The 25,817-nt window shown below is 39.3% G+C and overlaps 1 protein-coding gene and 1 long non-coding RNA gene across 7 annotated transcripts in view; one reads left to right on the forward strand and one right to left on the reverse strand.

Moving 5' to 3' along the window:
- The window catches only part of epha6 (eph receptor A6), a 687,522-nt gene that overhangs the window by 392,307 nt on the left and 269,398 nt on the right, over window positions 1–25,817 (reverse strand). The gene's annotated exons all lie outside the window — the stretch shown is intronic.
- Window positions 5,694–25,817, forward strand: part of LOC122555111 (uncharacterized) — a 117,608-nt gene continuing 97,484 nt past the window's right edge. For both annotated transcript variants that reach the window (XR_015758902.1, XR_006313176.2), the window contains exon 1: window positions 5,694–5,920. This is a non-coding gene — a long non-coding RNA (uncharacterized LOC122555111). The remainder of the gene's footprint in view (window positions 5,921–25,817) is intronic.

Genomic DNA, 25,817 nt, shown 5'->3' on the forward strand with positions numbered 1-25,817 from the left:
GTCAAATGTACACTTTATTTTTCTATTACTATTCAATTTATACCCTAAATGATTATTTTTAGTATCATGAATACAATGGCATTTGTTACAGGATAGTTGCTCCACCAGTAAGTTCCCTATTAATTCTGTCAAAGACTAATTTCTGGATGGAATGGTATACCCTTACTTGGTCTGGCTTCATGTGACTCCAGACTCTCAGAAATATGGTAGATTCTTAACAAGGTAATTAGGGATGGAAACTAAATGTTGAACTAACATACATACGTTATGAATGATTTTAAAAAAAAAACTTTTACATTTCCAAATGGGATAAACCAAATAGTTAAGGGCCTGAGTGATGACTGATGACCTGGCTCCCCTTAGCCACACATTCTCTTGGTTGATTGCTACATCAATTTAAGAAAGAAACCTTTTCTTGTGGATATATTTCTCTCAAACACAAATGAACTTATATTTTAAGGAGCCAATTTAACTAGGTTTTCATGAATTAACAGAAAGAGAGTTTATTCATTAAATAGCATCACAACAGATACAGACACATTGAAGTAATAGGTGAGTCCAAAAAGATAAAAGTTAAAACAAAACTGGATCAGCCTCTGCCGTGCTTGTGAAGAACAGACAGGATCATGTTGCAGCCGTTAATTGATGGCACTGCTAATGTTGATATTGGTAGTTCAGCAGATGATTGGGATTGTTTGTTTGCTGGGTTGGTTGAAAATTTTTTGCTCTGATTTCTTTCAACAGTGAATGAATTCCAATCTTCAGAGAAAGAGGGAGCCTTTCTCTTCCCTGGCTTGATGGCAATGGGACAGCGAGGGACATAATTGATCACAAGGTAACAGATTATGTTTGACTCTAATTCCATGACAATTGATGACCACAGTCTTGAGTCTTGCAAGAATGTTTGACACTTACTGTATTTAGCATAGAAATAGTGTCATGTAACAAAATTGAGAGCATTCACAAGGTGTAATTATCTCTAATTTATAATTAGAGGCAAAACGTTTGAACTGTGCCAATCTTTAATGACTTAAAACAAAATTGACAGCAAGTCTTAACTGAAAGTGCAAAGTGTTGTGAAGTGAGGAGAAACACTGTAGGTTTAAATTTGATATATGCATGCATTTCCTGCAACCTATTGTTTTGAAATAGAAATAGTAGCCCTCTGTGCACTCAGTTTCAGGACATGAAGCATCAATCATAAAATTGTGGAACGGAAATTAAAGAGTCATTAATCTAAGCATCTGATGTGGAAGAATTGTATCTAGGGAACAAATTAACCTTGCTCTTTAAAGATGACATGCCATGTGTTCTAATTTCCAATCAGTCAGTGACCTCAACTTTCACTTTAGACTCATCTCCTTGGAATGAAAAAGCCATTAATTAGACTGAAGATGAAAGAGGGCATTTTGTATATTTTGAGGGGAAAATATCTGAACCAATGCAAATGAAAATACTAACATTAATTTTTCAATTATTTAAATGTCAATATCTAATCTATTCAATTTCTCAGAATTTAAAAGTAGATTTACGCCTGACCATGTGTAACATTTGAACTTTGGACAGTAAAGTAAGTTAACTGGAATTGAAAGTTAATCATCATTTTGAATGTTTGTTCTAGCTGAGAATCATCAGTCTAAACTTTGTTCGAGTTATGATTCAAGTTATTGCATGCCCAGTGAATTTCTGTTTATGAATACTTTCATGAGCCCTTTTAAAGAGATCCATGAGATTGGCAAAGGCTTGTGACAGGATCTTCAGCCCTATCAAAGATTAGCATATAGACCAGTATTCAGCATGCTGGCTCCATCTTGCCACTGGGTCACTTTCCAGGGCAGGGCTAGCCATCTTCCAGTATCAGATAACCAATTAAAAACAGTTAAAGGTCTTTCAGCTAAGACCCTGTCTGCAGCCCTCAATTATAAGTTGAGACAATCCTTTTGTCACTAATTCAGAGAAAACTCATGGCTGTTTGACTACTTTCCACCCAGTGCAAGGTCATGACCTTAATTTGTGCTGCTGATCCAAAGAACAAACCTTGTTCTTGGGGTAGGGTAATTCTAAACTGCTCATAATTTATGAATCTTACCAAAATAACATTTTCAAATATTGCTGAAGAAAAGACATATTGTCAAAGCATTTCATCTTGTGCTCATCAGGATAACTTGCAAGAATATCAGGTTAAAGGGAAAGGCAATTGTACTGCATGCAAGGAGTGTGCTGATTGGTTGGCAAGTGGAGTCCGCTCGGAGTCAACCTGCCTGGTTTAAAATTTGAAATGAGCTTAATAGTTAGCTCTCAGTCATCATTAACTGATACAGTCTCCACAGTAATGCCTTGAGCAGAGTCCACCTACCAACTAACAAAAACTCTGTTCTCACACATGAGAAACATTGGTTTTCCTGTTAAATTTATACTTTTACAACTATCCCGTTTGCATTCCCCAAAAATAGTTTGAACAAAATCAATGTATTTAGTGGAAAAATGTTTTATATTAGATATCTTAATTTATAGAATGGCTTCTCACTTTTAAGGTTGTTCATGAATTAATTTCTCCAAAGTGGAGAGACCATTATACACAGCTATACAACAGTAGTAATAGCCCAGTAATAACCATTTGACAAGTAGCAATCAGTCCAGTAGTTTTCAGAAACATTAAGTGAAGGAAAGTTATTATTAAAACATCAAAAGAACTTCTTTCTATTGCACAAATGCCAGGTTATCTCCAGCACTTACCTTACCCACTAAAAAAAACTGTTCACCTGTGCATGAATGATTCTAAATGAAACAATAATTGCTTTCCTCTAGTACTAAAAGCTTCAAGAATCTTTATTTTTCTCTTCCATGTCAAATGTATTTTTCATTTCAATTCTATTTAAACCTCAAGTCTGTCAAAGGATAAAACATTCATTTTATATATCTCCTGTTCTCTGAGACAGAAAATGAGAAAAGCTGGGCTTAAGATGCTCCAATGGTGGAAATACCATGCACCAGGTCTCTTAGTGACTTAATGAAAATCTTGGAGACAGGGTCATTTTGATAATCTGTGGGAAAGTGTAAGAAAGTCAGACAAGCATTTTTTTGCTTCACAATGACACACCCTCAATGGGCCAAAGAGATAAACTAAGTATTTCTTTTTAGCATTTCCTTAAAGATCAATCTGGGATCAAATAACTTTAGTTGTGGAACTATTTGGGCTTTGTTCAAGTCAGAGTGTGAAACACATGCCTGCTGTCTGTAAACATAGTTGTTATGGAGCCCTCCCCACCAAGAGTCTGCAAAGGGTGAGGGTCAATGCACCATCCATGAATACATGTTGCTGAACTCTGACTGGCATAAGGAAAGTGGTGAGAAAGCCGCCTACCCTTCCTTTCTGCAGAACTTTCCACAGGATTGGCAACAAGGTGGTAAGCTGATGTGCACCTCAATTCTGCTTCAAAGTTGTGTGTAGGTAAATTATCAGAGTGGAATCCTCAGCCTCAACCTCTTTCTTGCCTAAATTTCCCTTTCTTAAGGCTGCATTTGCTGCCAGCCCAACTGTAAGTAGCATACTTGCCCTGCCATTAAAAGGTGATATTTCTGACATGAAAAATATGCTTTGTAATCCAATTTTGATTGGATCCATGTGGTAAGATATTGAATAATTGGAAAATGAAATGATAGGGTTCTCTAATATGGAACAGGCAAGGCAGCAAGGGGAAAGTCCAGAGAAAGCAGCGAGGAATGATTGTGACTATGACTATAAATGGAACAACAAAAGGGTCAGTAATGGTAATAGAAAATGAGATGGCAAATGGTTGGTGAAAGGTGTGGAGAATAGAGGGTGAGGGGAGTGAAGAATGCACATTGGCTCAGTGGTTAGCACTGCTGCCTCACAGGGCCAGGGATCCGGGTTCAATTCCTACCTCAGGCAGCTGTGTGGAGTTTGCACATTCTCCCAGTGTCTGTGTGGGTTTCTGCCAGGTGCTCCAGTTTCCTTCCACAATCCAAAGATGTCCGGGTCAGGTGAATTGGCCATGCTAAATTGCACAGTGTTATGTGCATTTGTCAGGGGTAATTCTCTTCGGTGTGGACTTGTTGGGCTGAAGGACCTGTTTCCATAATGTAGGAAATCTAATCTAAAGAATGAAAGGCTGACGGAGAAACAATGAAAAGCAGTGTACCACTTTCAGTAGAATCATAGGCTCCCTACTGTGCAGATAGATGATGTTTGGCACATTAAGTCTGCACCAATCCTCCAAAGAGCATCCACCCTATCCCTGCAATCCCACATTAACCATGACTAATCCACCTGGTTTGTAAATCCCTGGACACTATAAGACAATTTACAATGGTCAATCCACTGAACCTGCACATTTTTGGACTGTGGGAGGAAGCTGGAGCACCTAGAGGAAACACTGACATGGGGAAAACATGCAAACTTCATAAAGATAATTGCCTGAAGGTGAAATTGAACCCAGATCCCGGGTGCAGAGAGGCAGCAATGCCAACTACAGAGCCATCGTGTGCTGTGGGACCATATTGTTGATGACAATAACACTGACTTACTGATCAACTATCCTGGCAGGAGGAGTGGTACACTCATTTTAAATTAATTGAATGCTATTGTCCTCTTTTGTTCCTCTTTAACTTTAAGTTTATCATTCCACATGATTTTGTTCCTTTTGTACTGAGTGTCAAAATCAAAATGGCTCTCCCTCAGGAATTCAATGGATTAAATGATAAAAACAATATATATTTTAAATGCAATATTGTTGTATTTTTAAGATTTTAAGATTCAGCCAACATATAACCTTCCAGCTTCAGATACCCATAATACTACACAACTATAAGCAATGATATTTCAACAGTTGCACACAAATCTTTCTGAATCAACAGAATAAACTGATTGAGTGAATTAAACTTCTTGCCAGGGATAGAAAATTACTTCTATAAATCTTAGAGACAAACATTTTAAGCACGTACCACTTTTTCATCTAGATTAATATCCACTTCAATCTAGCAATCAATTAATATTTTTGTTCAAATATCTTTATTGATGAGACAATCCAATTGTATATCACTAATCAACGCAAGTAAAGGTCTGATTATTTAATTTTATAATCTACATCAAGTCTTTGAGGCAAGTTAATTACTCCACACCTAAGCAATCATCTGTTTCAGAGGTTACATTCCTATGATGGAGTTCTTCCCCATATAAATTGTTCATAGCTACTAAATGAAATTGACTGTTTCTCTCTATCCTTTTGGCACAGATCCATGCACCTACTGCAGCAATTTTGATGCACTAATTGTCATTCCATTCTTATTGTTCTCGTCAAAGCCAAAGAATCACTTGCAATGGCTTCTCTTGTATACACAACCTCTCCAATCCCCAACAATCTATTGTTGGCCTTCTCCAATGTCTGACCTACACACTTCCCCTTGGGATTTGGAAAATACAACTTTGGCTTTTACATTTGTGATGATGGCACCCAGTCCCAATGCATTATTACCTCTCATGACTCTTTCACTGCCTCTTATATTTCAAAGTTAAAAATCACACAGCACCAGGTTATAGTCCAACAGGTTTAATTGGAAGCACACTAGCTTTCAGAGCTAGTGTGCTTCCGATTAAACCTGTTGGACTATAACCTGGTGTTGTGTGATTTTTAACTTTGTACACCCCAGTCCAACACCGGCATCAGGTCTTATATTTCAGACTGCCTGCCTAATATCCAGTGATAAATAAGCAGAAATCTCTTCCAAGTATCAGAAAGATTGAAATCATTGTTTTCACACTCTGTCATAAACTCTCTTCCACAAGTGCCAGTGACATAATCCTTCTGCCTAACAACTACCAAAGACTGAATCAGACTACCTGCAACCTTCATCTGTTATTTTGTTCTAAGGTCAACTTCTGTTGCACCTCACTTCTAAGGTAAACTATTTCCACCTTGTTAACATGACTGCACCTTTGCATCAGCTTATCTGCTGCTGAAGCCAACCTTATCTAAAAGGTGTTCAGCTTGGGTTTCTGCGTCTGGCACATTGTCACTGTGAATCATCAGAATCTTTTAAGGAAACCTTTGTGGTATTGCTTTATTAATGTTGTGATTTTATTTGCATTAAATTTATATTATGAGTTATGTTGATTTATGTTGTGCAAAAGAATGACCTACAACTAAACAACCATGCTACCTTAGAAATATTAGCAAAATTATTCTCTGCATTTAAGGGAAATGAGATAAAAAGACTGCAGATACTGGAATCCAAAGTAGACAGGCAAGAGGCTGGAAGAACACAACAAACCAGGCAGCGTCAGGAGGTTCAGAAGTCAACATTTCGGGTGTAAGAAGAAGGGTTACACCCAAAATGTCAACTTCTGCACCTCCTGGCTTGCTGTGTTTAACCAGCCTCCTGTCTGTCTACTTCAATGGAAATGAAGCATTCTTTATTTTCTGATATCAAACCATCCATTCATGTTTAGCCTTCCCTCCAACACTATCTATTCTTGCGTCAATTCACTGTGGTGGTTAACAATTTAAACTGTTAACCATTTATTTCATAATTTATTATTTCTTTGAACAGTATTCCAAAGATTTTATTCAACTTTTTTTCTCTCCAAAAAATTAATTCAATTTTCTCTACAAGCTACATTAAATGTGAAATGCTGTACTTTCCATCTTGCAAAATATTTTAACACTATATGTTTACAATGGTTAAATATTAATAAAAAGGCAAAACAACAAACACTTTCAGTGAGCGCCAGTGGGAGAAAAAGATATACCAAAGATATATTTGATCCTTATAACATCTTTTTCAAAAGTTAGGCAATGTTTATTACTCTTTTAATCAACATATCACTCCATGTCGAGCTTACTTTATTAACACTGTCATGTCGGTGGAAATATTTTACACATTTTATCCCGAGTCAATCATCTTTTAATATTTCATAAATTACTGATTTTCATATCACAAGTCATGAATAAATCACAATCAGAATATTTTCAGTTCTAGATTTATTATATTTTCTTAACTCTTGCTTGAGGCACATGCATGTACCAGTTCATTTTTAATTTGGAAATTGCACATTTTAACAGCCTGAGCTGAGAATAGTTTCAGGTGATGGGTGACAATATAAAATGTTTTGATTATAGAATAGGCGTAAGGAGTTGCCCCTTGAAATGAATTTTAATATTAGTAAACCTAATAGAAAATGCAATTGCATCTGTTTCAGTACACTCCTCCAGTTAAATGGGTAATTTCCAGTTGTTGTTACCCATATGCCCAGGAGCTCTCGTTGTCCTATTCCTTCCTTCCTCCTAATTTACCAGAAGATTATTGTAGATAGACTCCAAGATTGCCTCAATCAAACATACAGTGAATATTGAAACAGTGCACCATTATCAATTGTGCTAAAAATGGAAAAGGAAAAATATTGTATACTAATTCAATCGGAAGCTACATGGCCTGCACACCAATGTTTTAGCTGAAACATGTTTGTCTGAATTTTATTGTTTGTCTTCAATCCTTTTCTATGACATGCATTAACTGGCAAATGAATTGTAGTTACAGCCTGTCTGAAGTATTTAAGGGCTCTGTAAATCGAAGTGGACTGTCTGACCTTTGCCTTCATCAACATTCTTAGGCTGTGCTGTGGGTATTTGACAGAGCAGCAGGGAGCAGGTGGCAGCAGACCAGATTCAAAATGAATCATGGAATCTGCTACAATGGGGACTGAAGCAATTAATTTTATGTTGCAGGCCACCTTTTGGAGTTCTAATCAGGAACTCATTCAGGTCTTGTGCATTCTTGCAACATGAATGTATTCTGAAAGGATGAAACAGTTGAAAATAAATACTGAAATGAAGATGTTGTACATGGTTTTGTGAAGAAATTGCCCATTAAAAGTAATTGTGGTGGTTCAACTGTAATTTTCAAGTTATTCTGTTTTCCTCAGATTTTGTTACATTCTTTTGATTATCCACGGTTTTGTTTTCATCAAATTTAAACTGGCAGATGCAATTCGATACAGATAATTATGAGGTGTTGCACTGTACAAGTCCTACCTTGGTTTGACTTTCCACAGTAAATGGTAATGTCTTGAGGAGTGTTGTGTAACAGAGAGACTGAGGAGTACAAGTACACCATTCTTTAAAACAGCATCAAAGGTAATCAGGGTTGTGAAGAAGGCAGTTAGCATGCTGGCCTTCTTTGGTTGAGGCTTTGAGTATATGGGTTGGGAAGTTATGTTATAGTTGTATAAATCGTTGGTGAGGCCGTACTTGAAGTATTGTGAACAGTTTTGGTCACACTGTTATAGGAAAGACACAGTTAAACCTGAAAGAGTGCAAAGGAGATTTACAAGGATGTTGCCAGGACTTAGTAGGCCTGAGTTATAGGGATGGGTTGGCCAGGATGTGACTTTATTCCGTGGAACATAGGAGAATGAGAGGTGACCTTATTGAGGTGTATAAAATCATGAAGGGCATAGATAGGATGAATGCATATAGTCATTTTGCCAGGGATAGGGAATTGAAAACTAGAGGGCATAGGTTTAAGGTGAGAGGGGAAAGATTTAGGGAGGACCTGAGGGGTAACTTCTTTATGCAGAGAGTTGTGCTTATTTGGAATGGGCTGCCAGAGAAAGTGGTTGAGGCAGGTATAATATCAACATTTAAAAAAAAACATTTGGATAGGTATATGGACCAAATGAGGGCAAACAGAACTAGCTGAGTGGGCACCATGGTCAGCATGGACCAGTTTGGGCCGAAGGGCCTGTTTCCATGCTGTATTACTCTTTGACTCTGAGTGCCAGAAATCTGAGAAAGTAGCAGACTGTCACGTGCAGTAGCAAGGTATTGGAATGCATTAACCACAAGTTGGTTTTTGCTCTTTTTAGCTTTTCATTAAAACCTTTGCTTGGTAAGTGACTGAACGTATGAATCAATGATGTTTGAGCAAGGAAAATCAGAAATCTAGAATTCAACAAACAGGGCAAGTACTGAATATTAACTAACTTGATTGCAAAATCCTTGAAGATGTGTTCCCTTCAAACGTGGGCAATTGGTAGCGCTTTGGCTTGAGGACTGTTGACAGTCCTGATCTTGACCTTGATTAGTTTGCAAATCATTTTGCTGCTAAAGGATCATTTATCTCTTGGCAGTCCTTCATGGAGGATACTGTCCCTGCTAAACTTGAATAGTTGATCCAGGACTTATTTGATGGGCCCTTAAACTTCCCCATTAACTCAGGTTGTTGCTCCTTGACATCATCTCGAGAACCTTAAGTGGATGAATATCATGAAAGATGTCTGGTCCACGGAAACAAAGTTTATTTTTTGGCAGCATTCCTGAAGATCTGAGCCAGGAAAATGTCTTCTTCACATTTGGAAACAATGGACTTTGGTCTGGCTGTCATGGAATTGCTTGCAGCTCATCTTCATTTGATGATGCAAAATTTAATTCTCAATCTGCTGATATTTCTGTGCCAAAGTACATAAGCATCTTACTTCAACTTACTGAATAGGGTGGACATCACCATCCATCTTCTATGAATGCTGTCCTGACGAATGAGATATTTTCACATCCTTGATCATGTTACTCAAGGATTGCTGCTTACTTGGCTAAAAATCACACAACACCAGGTTACAGTCCAACAGGTTCATTTGGAAGCACTAGCTTTTGGAGTGCTGCTCCTTCATCAGGTGGTTGTGGAGAATAAGATCGCAAGACACAGAATTTATAGCAAAGGTTTACAGTGTGATGCAACTGAAATTATATATTGAAAAAGACCTGGATAGTTTAAGTCTCTCATCTTTTAGAATGAACATGTTGGTTTCAGTTCTTTCATTTGTACTGTAAATCACAGAACTTTTTAAAATTTACATTCTCAAGTGAACTTTAACATTTGGTTTCAGGGCAGCCCAGATAATGCATTGAAGGTATGAGGTGCCCTGTGCCACAACATTCAGACTGATTCTAATCAGAACCTTACATTGATTCATGCAGTTTTTGAGCAAAATAAAATGTAATTCTGCAAGTACAAATTCACCCCACAAACTTATATACGTGTGTGTGTGTGTGTGTGTGTGCGCGCTCACGTGCACGTGTGCATATGGATGTGTATGTATGGGGAGGTTATGAGTGTGTGTGAGTGTGAGGGGGTGCATGTGAGTGTGAGAGTGTGAGAGGGTGCGTGTAATGGGGTATAAGTCTGTGAGAGGGCACGTGAGAGTGTGTGTTAGCGTATGAGAGAGCCCATTTGTGAGAGTGTATTGGTCTGTAGAAGTATGTGTGTATAGAAGTGTATGTGTCTGTGTGCGCATGTGTGTCTGTGTGTGTGCATGTAGTTCAGTGGGGTCACCTGTAGTGTGATATTAACCCAAGGTCCTGGTTGAGGCCATCCCCATGGACCCGTGGAGAGGAGTCACTGAAAAAACTACACAGTGATATCAACGAGTTTCATCTCACCATCAAACTCACCTTGGACTGCTCTCTATTGCCACAGTGAGAAATCATAATGACCTCCTCAGGAGACAGAAACTACCTGCACCCAACAGGGTACTTCCCAGGAGCCGCAAAACAACGCCATGTTCTTCGCAGTCTGTAACACATTATCAATGAGGATGAGCACCTCGCCAAGACCTTCCTCACGCCTCCGCTTCTCACCTTTAACAACCTCCAAACATCAAACAGATCATTGTTTGCAGCAAACTGCCTGGCTTTCAGAACAACCCATACAACCCTGTCACTGTAGATGCTGCAAGACGTGCCAGAGTGTCGACATGAATACCACCGTTACATGGGGGGACACGTCAACATGGATACCACCATTACACAGGAGTACCTGCCACCGTGTACGTGCAAGTACTCTTGTGACTCTGCCAATGTTGTCTACCTCAAACGCTGCAGGAAAGGATGCCCCGAGGCATGATACATTGACGAGTCCGAGCAGAGGCTATGGCAATGGATGAGTTGACACTGCACAACAATCAACAGACAGGAGTGTTCCCTCCCAGTCGGAGAACACTTCAGCAGTCTGGGACATTCAACCTCGGACCTTCGGGTGACCATCCTCCAAGGTGGACTTCAGCACAGGAAACAACGCAAAGTGGCTGAGCAGAGGCTGATAGCCAAGTCCAGTACCCATGGAGATGACCTCAACAGGGGCCTTGGGATCATGTCACACTACAGGTGACTCCATTGCACTACACACACACACACACACACACACACACACACACACACACACACAGACAGACACACACACACACACACTCCTACAAACCCATACACACATGCAGACCCCCTCTCATACACAAGCTCTCTCTCTTACACTCCCACATGCACCCTCTCACAGACTTATACCCCTTTACACTCACACATACATACACACTCTCAGACACTCGTAACCTCTCCACACATACACACACATATAAGTTTGTGGGGTGAATTTGTACTTACAGAATTATATTTTATTTTGCTCAAAAGCTGCATGAATCAATGTAAGATTCTCTAAATCAGTTTTTAGATTAGAATCGGTCTGAACATTGGGGCACAGACAGTCTCACACAGGGCACCTCACACCTTCAATGCATTATCTGGGCTGACATGACACCAATTGTTAAAGTTCACTTGAGAATATAAGTTTAAAAAAGTTCTGGGATTTACATATGAAAGAACTGAAACCAACATGTTCATTCTAAAAGATGAGAGACTTAAACAATCCAGGTCTTTTTCATTGTTCAATTTCAGTTACATCACACTGTAAACATTTGCTAAACATTCTGTGTCTTGTGATCTTATAGTCCACAACCACCTGAAGGAGCAGCCCTCCGAAAGCTAGTGCTTCCAAATGAACCTGTTGGACTATAACCTAGTGTTGTGAGATTTTTAACTTTGTCCACCCCAGTCCAACACCAGCACCGCCACATCATGTTTATTTGGCATTATCTCTGTCACAAGTCCTAATACTTTTTCTTTGCAAGATTGAATGCTTCTGAACTCATCATTCAACCTCAAAATCAAGTCCATTGCACCAATTTCTTCACTTTTTTTTACTGTTTGAACAACTTAATAAATATGTGCCAATGGGCTCAAGTGGGTAAAGTACTGCTGTTTTTTTTCTGTAGTTTCTCTCAAACTTTGTTAGTTTGTGTTATTTGAATTTTCTACAGCGATGATAGGACTGTTTCGCAATGCTGACAACACAGTGCAATTGCAGGTTCTGCAAAAATTATGAGATATTTAATCTCTCGAGATCTATGGCCACCACATTGCCCACTGAGACCTGGCTGTACATCTGACAGTGCCCAGGTAACCTTTGAGACATCTGGCAAGATGTTGGAATGACTAGTCTTCAGTCATGCACCCATAAGTTATCAAAATGTTGTCAGTTCACAAGTATGTTTTCTTGGCAAGCATGCCAGACACTCTTTTGGCCAGTGTTGGCAAATGCTATCATATTCTTGATTGCTCTCTTTTTCTTGCCAAATTGGTTGAGCCTTATTTGATTGCTGACCACTGGTTCTTCTCATCTATATGAAGGCTTTATTTTAAGCAACTGTAGGTTATCTCAATAGATTCTCTCTTCTTTCTGGGTTCTACCTTAAGTTGAGGAAATGCATTGAAATCTCCCACCAGTTTTCACTTAACTCCTTGGTCAGCAATGGCAGTTCTCTGGACTAGCTATTCCCTTAGAACCAAGTGAACAACTTGTGCTACTTCTAGGATATTGGGGTCAACACATGCTTTCAGGATCAGCAGTGACTGTGAATTCTACACACATTTGCAATACTCTCATGCTCTGTTTTGCAGTGTTACTTTAATGTTGAGGGCAATTCTGCCTCGACCATGAAGTTCCATATCTGTAGGCTGTAAACTTCTTTTCTTCAGCCATGCTTTTGTTTTGATAAGACAGTGATACTTATTATTAATTTTAAGCATAATAAAGTATGTCCATCGATACATTCTATTAAACTCAAGTCGGTTGAAACAGCAGTTTCCCCTGTAAGTACCTTGAGAAACTTTTCGGATGATGGAGGTTCTAATGCATTGACACATTTGCAACAGCAGACAGTTGCTCTGCAACTGCATCCTATTTGCACACAGCTTCTGGAAGTGATTAAAGCTCTTGATATTTCTTTGCAAATGAATAATTTATGAAAGCTGTACTCGATGGTCACTGGCCCAATGGTAGTTATGCAGGACTATCACTGACCTGCAGATTTTCCCAAAATGGGTCGAAGATGGTAGTTGCTGCTGATGACAAATCTGTCGATCCTTCTCTTACTCCTCCATTCTAGTTCTTTGCACTGTGTACACTATATTGGTTTTGCTCATGCTGGGTATCGGGTCCTTCGTCCTGGTGAGTTGTTGTCCGAGAGTGGCTGTTGGTTTGTGCGCTGTTATGAGTCCCAGTGGTCGCAGTAGTCTGGCTGTCAGTTCAGAAATATTTTTGATGTATGGTAGTGTGGCTAGTCCTTTGGGTTGTGGTATGTCCTCATTCTGTTGTCTTTCCCTTAGGCATCTGTTGATGAAATTGCAGGGGTATCCGTTTTTGGCGAATACATTGTATAGGTGTTCTTCTTCCTCTTTTTGCAGTTCTGGTGTACTGCAGTGTGTTGTTGCCCTTTTGAACACACAAAAGAAGTTGCATCAAGACAGTGTGTGTTGGGGTGGTTGCTTTCGTAGTTCAGGACTTGGTCTGTGTGTGTGGCTTTCTTGCATATCTTTGTGGTGAATTCTCCGTTCGGTGTTCTCTGTACCATCACGTCTAGGAATGGGAGTTGGTTGTCCTTTTCTTCCTCTCTAGTGAATCGGATTCCTGTGAGTGTGGCATTGATGGTCCGGTGTGTGTTCTCTATTTCTGTGTTTTTAATGATTACAAAGGTATCATCTACATATCTGACCCAGAGTTTGGGTTGAATTTGCAGTAAGACTGTTTGTTCTAACCTTTGCATTACTGCTTCTGCTATGAGTCCAGAGATGGGTGAGTCCATGAGTATGAACAAATCAATGTACAAAATCCCATGCAAGGACTGCACAAAACACTACATAGGACAAACAGGATGACAGCTAATGATCCGCATCCATGAACACCAACTAGCCACGAAACGACATGACCAGCTATCCTTTGTAGCCACACACTCAGATGACAAGCAACATGAGTTCGACTGGGACAACACTACTATTATCGGACAAGCCAAACAGAGGACAGCCAGGGAATTCCTAGAGGCATGGCACTCATTCACTGATTCAATCAACAAGCACATCGACCTGGACCCAATATACCGGCCATGCAGCGGACAGCTGGAACTGACAACCGGAAGCGGCAGATACAAATCACTATAAATGCCGGAGGAAACATCACAGAAGCGCTTCACAGGAGGCTCCCAAGCACTGAGGATGTCACCAAGACAGGGGATGAAACGTCTGCAACACAAATTCCCAGCTTGGCAAACAGAACCACAACCACCTTATAAAGTAAGTAGCATCTGTTGCTTTGCTGTGGTAAGGTTGTCCTTCTCCACTCAAAGTTTGTCAGTGTGTCTTTCTGTTTCCAACAGAAGTTGAATAGTTTTCTCCAAAATCAAATCTTCTTTGGACTATGGCAATCTGACAAAGACTTGACCATTCTATTTCTCCTGCGTTGTGATTTCAAAGCTGTAGAGCCACAATTTTGCCCTAAACGGCATAGATGATAAATTAAATTATCTGCAGATGCACCTGGATGAAGAACTCTTAAATCCAGTTGTTACAGAAATGTGTTTGTTGTCAGACCAAAATCATTGCTAAGACCTTGAAACATTTCTCCGGAGGTATCTGTGCATGTCATATTTTGATAATTTATATCATCAGTGGTAGGCTCTAATGAATGCAATAATGTATTAATGTTTTCAGCTTGAATTTCAGTATTTATAAGCAATTCTGCTTATGTCCAATTTTGTGTTCTACCGGGCCCACCTCTGACATTTAATCTCTTTAGTTGCATTATTTGTTCTGTCACGTCATCCTCATATGACTAATTATTAATTTTACCTTAATAAGTTCTGCAATATATAAATGTTGCACCATTTCAATGCTTTTGTTACTGTACTAAGTCAATGCTCTTTTAATCCTTCCCCTTGAAATAATGTTAGTTCTATAAACAGTAATGCAGTTTCAATTTTTTTGTTTTCCAAACTCTTAAATGGTATGCTATAGTAATGCTGTGTAATGCTATTTCTTTTAAAACTTCTGTTTTCCCCCTTTCCATTGATAAAATTGAGGTAAAATTCTTATTTTTTTAAGTAGTTAAAATGTTTTGTAGGGAGATGGTAGCAGTGTTGCATTGTCACTGGACTGGTAATCCAGAACCCCAAGATAATGCTCTGGGTCATGGGTTTAAATCCCAGCATGGCAGATGGCGAAGCCTAAATTCTCTTAAAAATCTGGAATATAAGTGTCAATGTCAATTGCCATAAAAACTCACTTGGTTCACTAATAGCCTTTAGGTAAGGAAGTTTGACATCCTTACTTGGTCAGACCCACATCAATGTGCTTGACTCTTACTTGCTCTCTGGTCAATTAACTGCCAAGACTGACTAGTTATAACTAGCTCCAGGTTTCCAGTCAGATTTAAAGTGAAGATATCAGTGTGGAGAGCAGTTTCTATCTTATCCCTCTTTGATGAATTCTGCTGCTTACTCGTCGACTTAAATACTAACAGCTGCCCAACTATTCTTAAAGCAACAAAGTATATGAAGCAGCAAAATCCAACAGCACGGGTGATAGTGTTTGGGCTCATTGGAGCCTGTCCCGCTCCATGCTGGCAATGTCACTTTCTCTGTGTACTTTCCATATTTTTTCTTATCTTCTTTCTTTGTCACTGGGGCTGGAGCAGTGTTTGGTGGGGCAGTGGCTACAGCGCCCATGGCATCGACCAGGACTCATAGCGGTGATGGCAGTAGGCCCAGAGTCTGAACTCCCAGCAGCGGTGGTGCCTGAAGCGAACACTCTCAGCAACAGTCGACTCGGAACCTGGACTCTTGGCAGCTGCAGCGAGGCAGGGTCTTCTGGGATATCAGTGTCCTCGTTGCTGTTCCAAGAGTGGGACACCTTCAGGACTGGAACACCTTACCGAGACCTTGCAGAAGTTCTGAAGCCATGCTTGACACCCCAACTTGAACAGAAGCTAGACTACCATTTAAGTAATTTCTTTTTATCCTTATTTTATCTTAAAATGGTGCCAGTTTGTGGTGACAGAACACTTTTCACTATATTGTCAAGATATATGTAACAATAAATCATTAATTCATTTTTCACCTAGGTCAAATGGATCTGTTCCATTATGGTTATCTTGAGGTACTTAAGCAATGATGCCCATTGCTAATCACGATGTATATGCTGTAAATACCAAATAATACCAGCTAATGGTTTGGATGGAGAACTGCCACCAATTCTATTTTCTAGATACTTCAATAAAATGTTATGAACCATTTCTGGAGCAGGTAGGACTTGAACCTGACATAGCACAGACATAGAGACACTGCTACTGTGCCCTCAGAGCCCAACTGAGTCAAAACCTATTTGGCTAACTGGTAGATGAGCAAACACTAATGAATCTGTATGTAATGTAGCTTCTTGATGACAGCAGATCATCAGGAAACAATAATGAAACATCTGTCCCTGTCAGCATCTCAAGAGAGACTCAGCATTCCCCTGCCCAAATCTGTGTGGCATCACCAAATCAGGTGGAGGTTAATGCTCTCTCCCACATTAACCCTTTAAGGATTATTACAATATATAACAGAGAAGGGACTGAATTACGTTCTTTGAAATTCTGAAATGTTTTAGTAATGTTGTTATAGAGAGGTGATTCCACTTGTGGGAAAAACATAGCTAGAGGCATGAATAAAAGACACCCACAGAGAAATCCGGAGGAGAATTCCAAAGAAAACCCCTGACCAAAAGAGTGAATAAGAGTACGGTATTCAATGTTAGGGAGTGGTTAACATGAATAATATGGATGCATTGAAAGGGAAATTAGACGTGCAATGGATTTTCTATAATATATATATATATTTTGTCCATAAACTTCATAGAATTTCATAGAATCCCAACAGTGTGGAAACAGGCCATTTGGTCCAATGTGTCCAGACCCATTGCTCTAGCACTCTACATTTACCCCTGACTAATGCACCTAACCCACACATCCTTGGACATCATGATGCAATTTACAAGGCCAATCCACCTAATCTGACATCTGTGGATTGTGGGAGGAAACTGGAGAACCTGGAGGAAACCCCTGCAGCCACAGGGAGATGTGCAAACTCCATGTAGACAGTTGCACGAGGCTGGAATTGAACCCAGGTCCCTGACGCAGTGAGGCAGTGCTAACCACTGAGCCACCATGCCACCCATCAAGATTTCCATAGGAAATAACAGTTGAGTCATTTCTCCAGATTATTAATGAATCTAACTTTCACCTACAATTTACTGGGAAAACTTCTAACATTAATCTTTCATCATGCCAATAATCGAGATCACAAAGTCACTCATATTTAAATAGCTTTATACAAAAAATTCTGTCCCTGTCAGAGAAAGATTTGGAAGTAAACCTGCTGTTATACAATTCCTATGTGGCTGCTGCCCTTGCCCTTCTGGAGGGAAGGTTTGAAAGGTTTGGTGTTAGGGCCTTGGTGAGTTGCTGCAATGCATCTTAAAAATAGTACATCTGCTACTAATGCAAGCTGATGGGAGGGACACAGGATATAGAAGGTGATGGATAAGATGAAGATCAAGTGGGCTGATTTGTCTTTGATGGTGAAAGGTACTTGAGCAGTGTTGGACCCAGGCAAGTGGAGAATATTCCATCATACCCTTGATTAATGCCTTGGAGATGGTGGTCAGGGTTTGGGGACTCAGATGGTGAGCTGTTTTCTGCAGAAGCTCCAACCTCTGACTTGTTTTTGCAGTCACAGTATTTATATGGTTAGTCCAATCAATAGCATGTCTCAGGATGTGGATAGTGAGAAATTCAGCAACAGTAATGACGTTGAATGTCAAAGGGAGAGAGTTAGATTTATCCTTGTTAGGAAATAGTCATTTTTTGGCACATGGGGCATGAATTGTATTTGTTATTATTCTGGGAAAGTCTGAATGCTATCTACATTTAGATACAGCTTCACTATCTGAGGAGTTTAGAGCAGAACTGAAAATGTCAGAGAACATCATCCTACTGACCTTACAATTGATGACCTTAATGTGACAATTGAAGATGGTTGAGCATAATATACTACCCTGGGGAATTCCTGCGGAGATGGGGATGAGGATGGCGATGGGGATGGGTATGGGGGTGGTGGTGTGGGGATGGGAAGTGAAAGAAGATGAGCGACCTCCAAAAATCACAACCATAGTTTCTTTCTGCTAGATGACCCCGAATGGAAACTCTTCCCCTTATTTCCTACTGACTCCAGTTTGGCTCAAGATTCTGGGTAAAGTACTTAGTCATATGCAGCATTGATGTCAGGAGCAATCACTAACACTTCACTTCCTCCAGTACTTCAGTTCATATCTGGAGCATAGCAGTAATTGAGTGAAGAGTTCCGAGGCCATGGCAGAACACAAACTGAGCATCAGTGAGCAGGTTATTCTTTTGTAAATGCCTCTTGATTGCCCTGTTGTAACTCCTTCCATCACTGCTAAAGATCAAGGATAGACTGATCAGGCAATATTTGGCACTGTCAGATTTGTCTTGCTTTTTGTGGACATACCATAATTGGCAAATTTTCCACCCTGTCAGGTAGATGTCAGTATTGCAGCTGTACTGAAAAACTTGGTTGGGCAAACAGCTAGTTTCTGAACACATTTTCAGTACTAATAAGTATAGCTTTGTTATATCCAGTGGTATGAGTTGCATTTTGATGATACAGATCAACTTTCACACACTGCTTGGATTGGTTAAGGGTAATAGATTTCGTTCTCAAAGGGACATAATAGTAATTAATACATATATAGTAACCATAAATGTTTTTAAATGCTAACTGGGACTTTCCTCTTATTCTTTTCTTATGCTCAAAGAGAAACAGGAAAGTGTGATCACTGAACTACGCTTACCCACTTTCTTGAGATTGGTAGCTTTGGAAGCGAGAGAGAAAGTTACTTAGCTAATCCTTTTAGCAGAAAATTCTGCTAAATGGGCAGGTGGTGGCAAAATGATAACTAGGCAGAAGTGGGTACTGCAGATTAGAGTCAAGATTAAAGTGCTGCTGGAAAAGCATTCCTGATCAAGGGCTTTTGTCCGAAGCATTGATTTTCCTGCTCCCCGGATGCTGCCTGACCTGCTGTGCTTTTCCAACAAAATGATAACCGATGAGCACCAAGCTGGGGACGAGGGATCAAATCCCATCACGTCTATGTTGACATTTGAATCCCATAAAATATCTGGGCAAAATGCCAGATTAATCACAGTCATTGTCTAATGTTCTAAAAGCCCATCTGGTTCAGTAATGGGCCTCAGGGAAGAAAATCACACAGGCCTGACTTGGTCCAACCTTCATATGACACCAGACCCTCAGCAATGTGGTTGACTTTTAAATGCCCTTCGGGCAATTAGGGATGGGCAATAAAGTAACTCTCATACCACAAACAAATCATATTTTAAAACAAAAATTAAAACAGAAGGCGCATACTCCACAAAGCAAAATTAATAAAATATTCTCGGTCAAAAATGTGTAATCTACAAAGAAGTAAATTTTGTAAAAATCAATCCTTTACACTTTGAATACACATATTCACAATCAGTACCAGCCTCAAATGTTTGTAATTCATATTTTGAAGTAAACCAAAATATTGGCTATGAAATTCATTTGCATAGCACCACTTCAAGAGACATTATGCAGACAAACCTTGTACTGTGTTTCAAACACCATCATCACCAGATATTTCCTGTACTGCTTGCCAGGACAGACCATCAGAGGTGGCTGCACAGCGGTACATCCTCTTGAGGGAGTTCTTCTACCTCTCCTCAACATTGCTTTCAGAACTGAAGTAGTTTGGTGGCATTAGGTTAAACATGAGCACTAAAACCTCCTGCTGATCATCAACTACTTCTCCTAGCTACTACCTCAGTTGATGAACCAGTACACTTCCACATTTGTACACTTGAAGGAAGTACCAAGGGTAGCAAGTGGGCAGAATGCACACTGTTGGGGGTGTGATGGTGCAACTTCAATGTCCTTGGGGGAATAGTGGCTCAATGGGTAGCACTGCTGCTTCACAGTGACAAGGACTGAGGTTCGATTTCAGCCTCAGGTGACTGTCTGTGTGGAGTTTGCACATTCTCCCAGTGTGTGTGTGGCTTCCCTCCAGGTGCTCCAGATTCCTCCCACAGTCCAATGATGTGCAGCTTAGGTGGATTAACCATAGAAAATGCAGGGTTACAGGGATAGGGCATGAGGGTAGTATGCTCTCCAGAGGGTTGGTGTGGACTTGATGGGCTGAATGGCCTGGTTCCACACTGTAGGCTTTCTATAATTCTATATTTCCCCAAGTATGGCTTAGGAGCACTAATGAACAAGCTAGCTGAGTTGTAAAGAAGATAGCTGCTGCACTGGGTGTGCAACAGGAAGTGACTGCATTAACTCACCAAGGGTCCTCCAACGGCACCTTTTAAACTCCTCACCTCTACCAGTTGGAAGAAAAAGGACAGCAGAGACATGGGAACATTATCACCTGCAAGACACACAGCATCCTGAGCTGAAACGATATCATCATTCCCTCAGTGTCATTGGATCAAAATCCTGAGACTCACTTACTAACAGCATTGGGGATGGCCCTATACCTTAAACACTGCAATGGTTTAAGAAAGCAGCTCATCACCATCTTCTCTAGTAAAACTACCACAAGCAACAATGAAACAACTGAGCACACTTTCTCAAAAAGACATGCTTATAGCTTGGTATTCCAGAATGTGCAGCTTGTAGGGTGATGTTGCGAAGAGTACCATTTTGTACAGTAATGGTTAATCCGTGGACAAATTGTAAATAATCCCCAAAGGACTTAAACTTTTAAATTTTAGGATGATTAAGTTTTTGGGCCATGTTCCATTCATCTAAGAATGACATAAAAACCCCAAATTGTAAGACTTGTTTTTAAAATGCATTTTAATTGAGCCTTCTGATGTAGATAGTATCATTACTGCATCAAATATAACTAATTAAAAATATCTGCTCTCTGATTCTCATTACATACTTACAAGGAAACATATTAAGATTTGTGACAAAATATACTTTCTGAAAATTTTCATTCGTTCATTACATCAACGCAAATGAGAAATCATATATCTTGGCAGTGTGGAGGAACAGAGGGATCTGGATGTGCAAGTACATAGATCCCTCAAAGTTGCCACTCAAGTGAATAGGGTTGTTGAGAAAGCATATGGTGTTTTGGCTTTCATTAACAGGGGGATCGAGTTTAAGAGCCACGAGGTTTTGCTTCAGTTATACAAGTCCCTGTTGAGACCACACTTGGAATATTGTGTCCAGTTCTGGTCGCCCTACTATAGAAAAGATACAGAGGCTTTGGAGAGGGTGCAAAGGAGGTTTTCCAGGATGCTGCCTGGACTAGAGGGCTTGCATTATGAAGAAAGGTTAAATAAGCTTGGACTTTTTTCTCTGGAGAGAAGGAGGAAGAGAGGAGACCTGATCGAGGTGTACAAAATAATGAGTGGAATAGATAGAGTCAATAGACAGAGACATTTCCCCAGGGCAGGATTGACTGGTACAAGGAATCATAGTTTGAAGATATTCGGAGGAAGGTAAAAAGATGTCAGGTAGGTTCTTTACACAGAGAGTTGTGAATGCATGGAATGCATTGCTAGCTGTGGTGGTTGAAGCAGTCATTGGGGACATTTAAGCGACTGCTGGACATGCACATGGATAGCAGTGAGTTGAGGGGTGCGTAGGTTAAATTACTATATTTGACATTAGGATTAAACCTTGGCACAACATCGTGGGCCAAAGGGCCTGTTCTGTGCTGTATCTTTCTATGTTCTACCTCTCTGTATAACACAAACATGCAGCTTAGAAACATCTTCCTCTTTGTGAAAGAGTATATGCAACATTGACATTCTTCTTTGTTCAACATTTTAGATAACACCACCATTAGCTTTCCTGTCTCAAGAGTGCTCAAAGTATATCTTTACTGTGTGAAATATGTGCAAAATAGGCTGATGTTATCATGTACCATTATAGACAACAAGGTTAGCACTAAACCTGAGATAATGTGTCCCCAGCCAGTGCTTTGCTGCTGCCTCACACACTGTCTGTACCTTTTTATAATTTGCACTTGTTTATCCAGAGATTTATGATGAGTACATTTTGCCTGTGAATCAGCACTTATTCATATTCCACTTCCTTATATTTAAAACCAATGTAATTTAGGAGCAACTATTAAAGCTCAAGGGATCGTAAAGTCACTTCAAGGAAAATTGCACACACATTTGTTCGTGAGATGATTGGTTTCCCTGTAGAGAGCATCCTGTGTGTGTGTATTCTTTATATGTAATCCAATTTCAAGGTAAAAGTGCAAGATTATGCAATGCCTTCTCTGGACTCAGTCAATGACCATTTTCAGCCATCACAGAATTACGACTTGAAATCAGTATAGATAACAGTATCTGTTTTTCCTCGATAATCATAAGAATTATACTGTATTTCTTGTATTAACAAAAGAAACACTATGGATATCTAAACTTATTCCTCCAAGGAGTACCTGGTCTGGACAAAGAATATATCGGGAATATAAAATACTCAAAGGATGTGATGTACACATTTACATTTTCTTGCCTCATTCATTTGACTATTCAAACTACCTAGATTTTGCTGCCACAACTGCAAATCTTTCTTGTGATAATTCTGCTTCTATTTATAACAGAGATATTTATGCTGCTGACATTAATATTTCAAGCGGGGTTTAAACCATTGTCCCACTCTTGTTATAATGAATGTTCCACACTGCATTATGTCAAAGAATTGGATCAAATGAGTAAAGAACAAGGCTTATCATAATATGTATGTGGCTTGTGAAATATCTATTGAATTGTGGCATTTGAACCAATTCCCGAAATGCAGATATTTAATTGATAAGGCTAACTCCTTCTACCAGTAGAGCCAGGAAAATCGATCCAGCCACAAAACTATAAATATAAGGACATATGTGTTGCTGTCACATCTTGGCTTTATGACAAAATAATTTGTACATAATATGATAAACTAACTATAATGACGTGCCATAGACTATTACTTGTTTATGCCAGCAATGTTGAGCTCAAGATATTTTACATTCAGGAGGTCCACTTCTAAGGAAGAAAGTGACAGAAAAGAGGTCAACAAATGCCAAAAGAATTTTTTTTGTTTCCTTCTCATACACAAGTTGCATTCTCAGCCTGCTTCTGAAAAGATTTCGGTGCAGATTCTATAGTTGTAAAGATAGCAAAAGATTGTTTGCTGCTATTGTAATGTTTAAGCTAACATCAAATTCTGGTGTCCATGCATGCACAGTTTAACATAGAAATCCAGATGCCACTGACAGTGATTCCCTTCTTTTACATACAGCATGAAATGCTTATAAATGGAAAGCAATTAGAAATTACTGAATTGACATGAACTTCCATTTTCAATGCTATCAGTCTTGCTTTGCTACTTTAGTTAAAAGAAGCAAAATTTGGTTTGCAATAGCATTCTATGACAGAAATACTATTGATCAGCCACTCTTGTTCTGAAAACCCCATTTTACATTTGTGGAATATTAAATTTCTCCATTCCATGATGAAACTTTTATGATTTTTAAATTAAAACTTTAAAAATGTTCATGGTATTTCAGCATGCAGCTGAAATGATCCAATATTTAATTAACTGTAGAAATAATAAATGAAACAATGTACATTTTATTTTTTAAAAATCGTCTTTGCTATTAGTGAGGATGTGATTGGTTATTTAGTTTATTTAATTATATCACTATTATTGGACACTAGATCATTCCTTTCACTGGTGCCAGACTTAATGCCAAGAAAAAGGAAAGCCACAAAGTAGCAATCCCTTGATCTAGATACACAGCTTACTCTTCAAGGTTAGCTGTAAGTGCCAACACTTCACACAGACCACAAAACAATATCCTTAATTTCCTGTAAGCAATGACATGGAGGAGCCGGTGTTGGACTGGGATGGGCAAAGTTAAAAAGCACACCACACCAGGTTATAGTCCAACAGATTTGTTTGGAAGCACTGAATTTCCGAGCTTTACTCCTTCATTGGGTAGTTGTGAAACAGGTCCATAAGAAACAGAATTTAAAGCAAAATGTTACAGCGTCATGTAACTGAAATGATATATTGAATAAACCTAGATTGCTGTTACGTTTTTCATCTTTTAGAATAGGTTGCAGGTTTTGGTTTTCATTAATATATAAATCCCAGAACTTATTTTAAGTCACATTCTCAAGGTAACTTAAGATTTTGCAATTCTGCAAATGCTAATTCATCCCATAAACTTGCGTGTGTGTGTGCGTGTGCGTGCAGGCATGAGAGAGAGAGATAGAGAGAGAGAGCACATATGAGTGTGAGCGCACATGAGTGTGTGTGTGTTTGCATATACACTCTCTCTCATGCGCACTCACTCATATGCACACACTTACACTCTGTCGCTCATGCACACACAAGTCTATGGGGTGAATTTGCATTTGCAGATATATTCTATTTTGCTCAAAAAGCACACAATCTGCAGGCAGGCAATCCATGTAATATTTTATAAATTCATAAATTCATTCAGTCTGACTCAAAATTGGGGTAAAGACAGATTCTAACCTCACACTTTTGATGCATCGTCTGAGCATCGTCTCACCTTAAGTTATCTTGAGAATGTGACTTGAGAGAAGTTCTGGGATTTACATATTAATGAACCAAAACCTTCAACCCATCCTAAAAGGTGAAAGACTTAACAACAATCTAGGTTTGTTCAACATATCATTTCAGTTGCAATGACACTGTAATCGTTTGCTATAAGTTCTGTGTCTTATGATCCTGTTCCACAACTACCTGATGAAGGAGAAATGCTCTGAAAGCTAGTGCTTCCAAATAAACCTGTTGGACTATAATGTGGTGTTGTGAGATTTTTAACTTTGTCCTGTAAGCAAGCTATTTTTAGTTTCTTTTCAATCTGGCCCTTGTATATCTTTCTCCTTCCCAGTAGTATATTATCCAGATACTCAGGTAGAAACTAAAGTCCAGGTTTTATTTGAAAGCCTTGGCTCTTCTCTGAACTGACAAGGGATCGTGTTAGTTCTGGTGGATGGACGTTAAAACTTGCCTTGTTTCAGACAAGTGTTGTGACTCCCACGGGCAAAGTTCAACAAGGTGAGTTCTGAAAGGAGGAACCAGTGAACTTAGTGATCAAAATCACAACCAAAGTCCAATGCAACCAAGCAGGATCAGAAACTTAAAGAAGGCTTTTAAAAACAAATTTGCCTGGATTTTCTGAAGTCTTCTATCAACTTTCACTACAGGCTTGAGACTCTGACTATTATAAGACCTGCAGCTAAATGAATGAGTGTGTCCAATATATAATTCCTCTTCACTCTGTGACTCTATGACTATTGAATGATTTCTCTTTCAAAAAGCCAAATGGTTGCTGTTGCGTAAATTGTGCAACCTTTTGTTGGCGCATCTTTCAAGGTTAAGGAATTGAGATGATTAAAGTGATAAAAAGATTCAAAACCCATTTCCAAAAGAAAGGGCAAAGTAGGGCTGAAACTTTGCACATAAAACATGGAATTCTACAATTTTCTCCCCCAAATTA

Source organism: Chiloscyllium plagiosum, unplaced genomic scaffold, assembly GCF_037043375.1.
Source record: "Chiloscyllium plagiosum isolate Xiang-an unplaced genomic scaffold, Cpla_swu_hap1 HiC_scaffold_12, whole genome shotgun sequence".
Lineage (NCBI taxonomy): Eukaryota > Metazoa > Chordata > Chondrichthyes > Orectolobiformes > Hemiscylliidae > Chiloscyllium > Chiloscyllium plagiosum.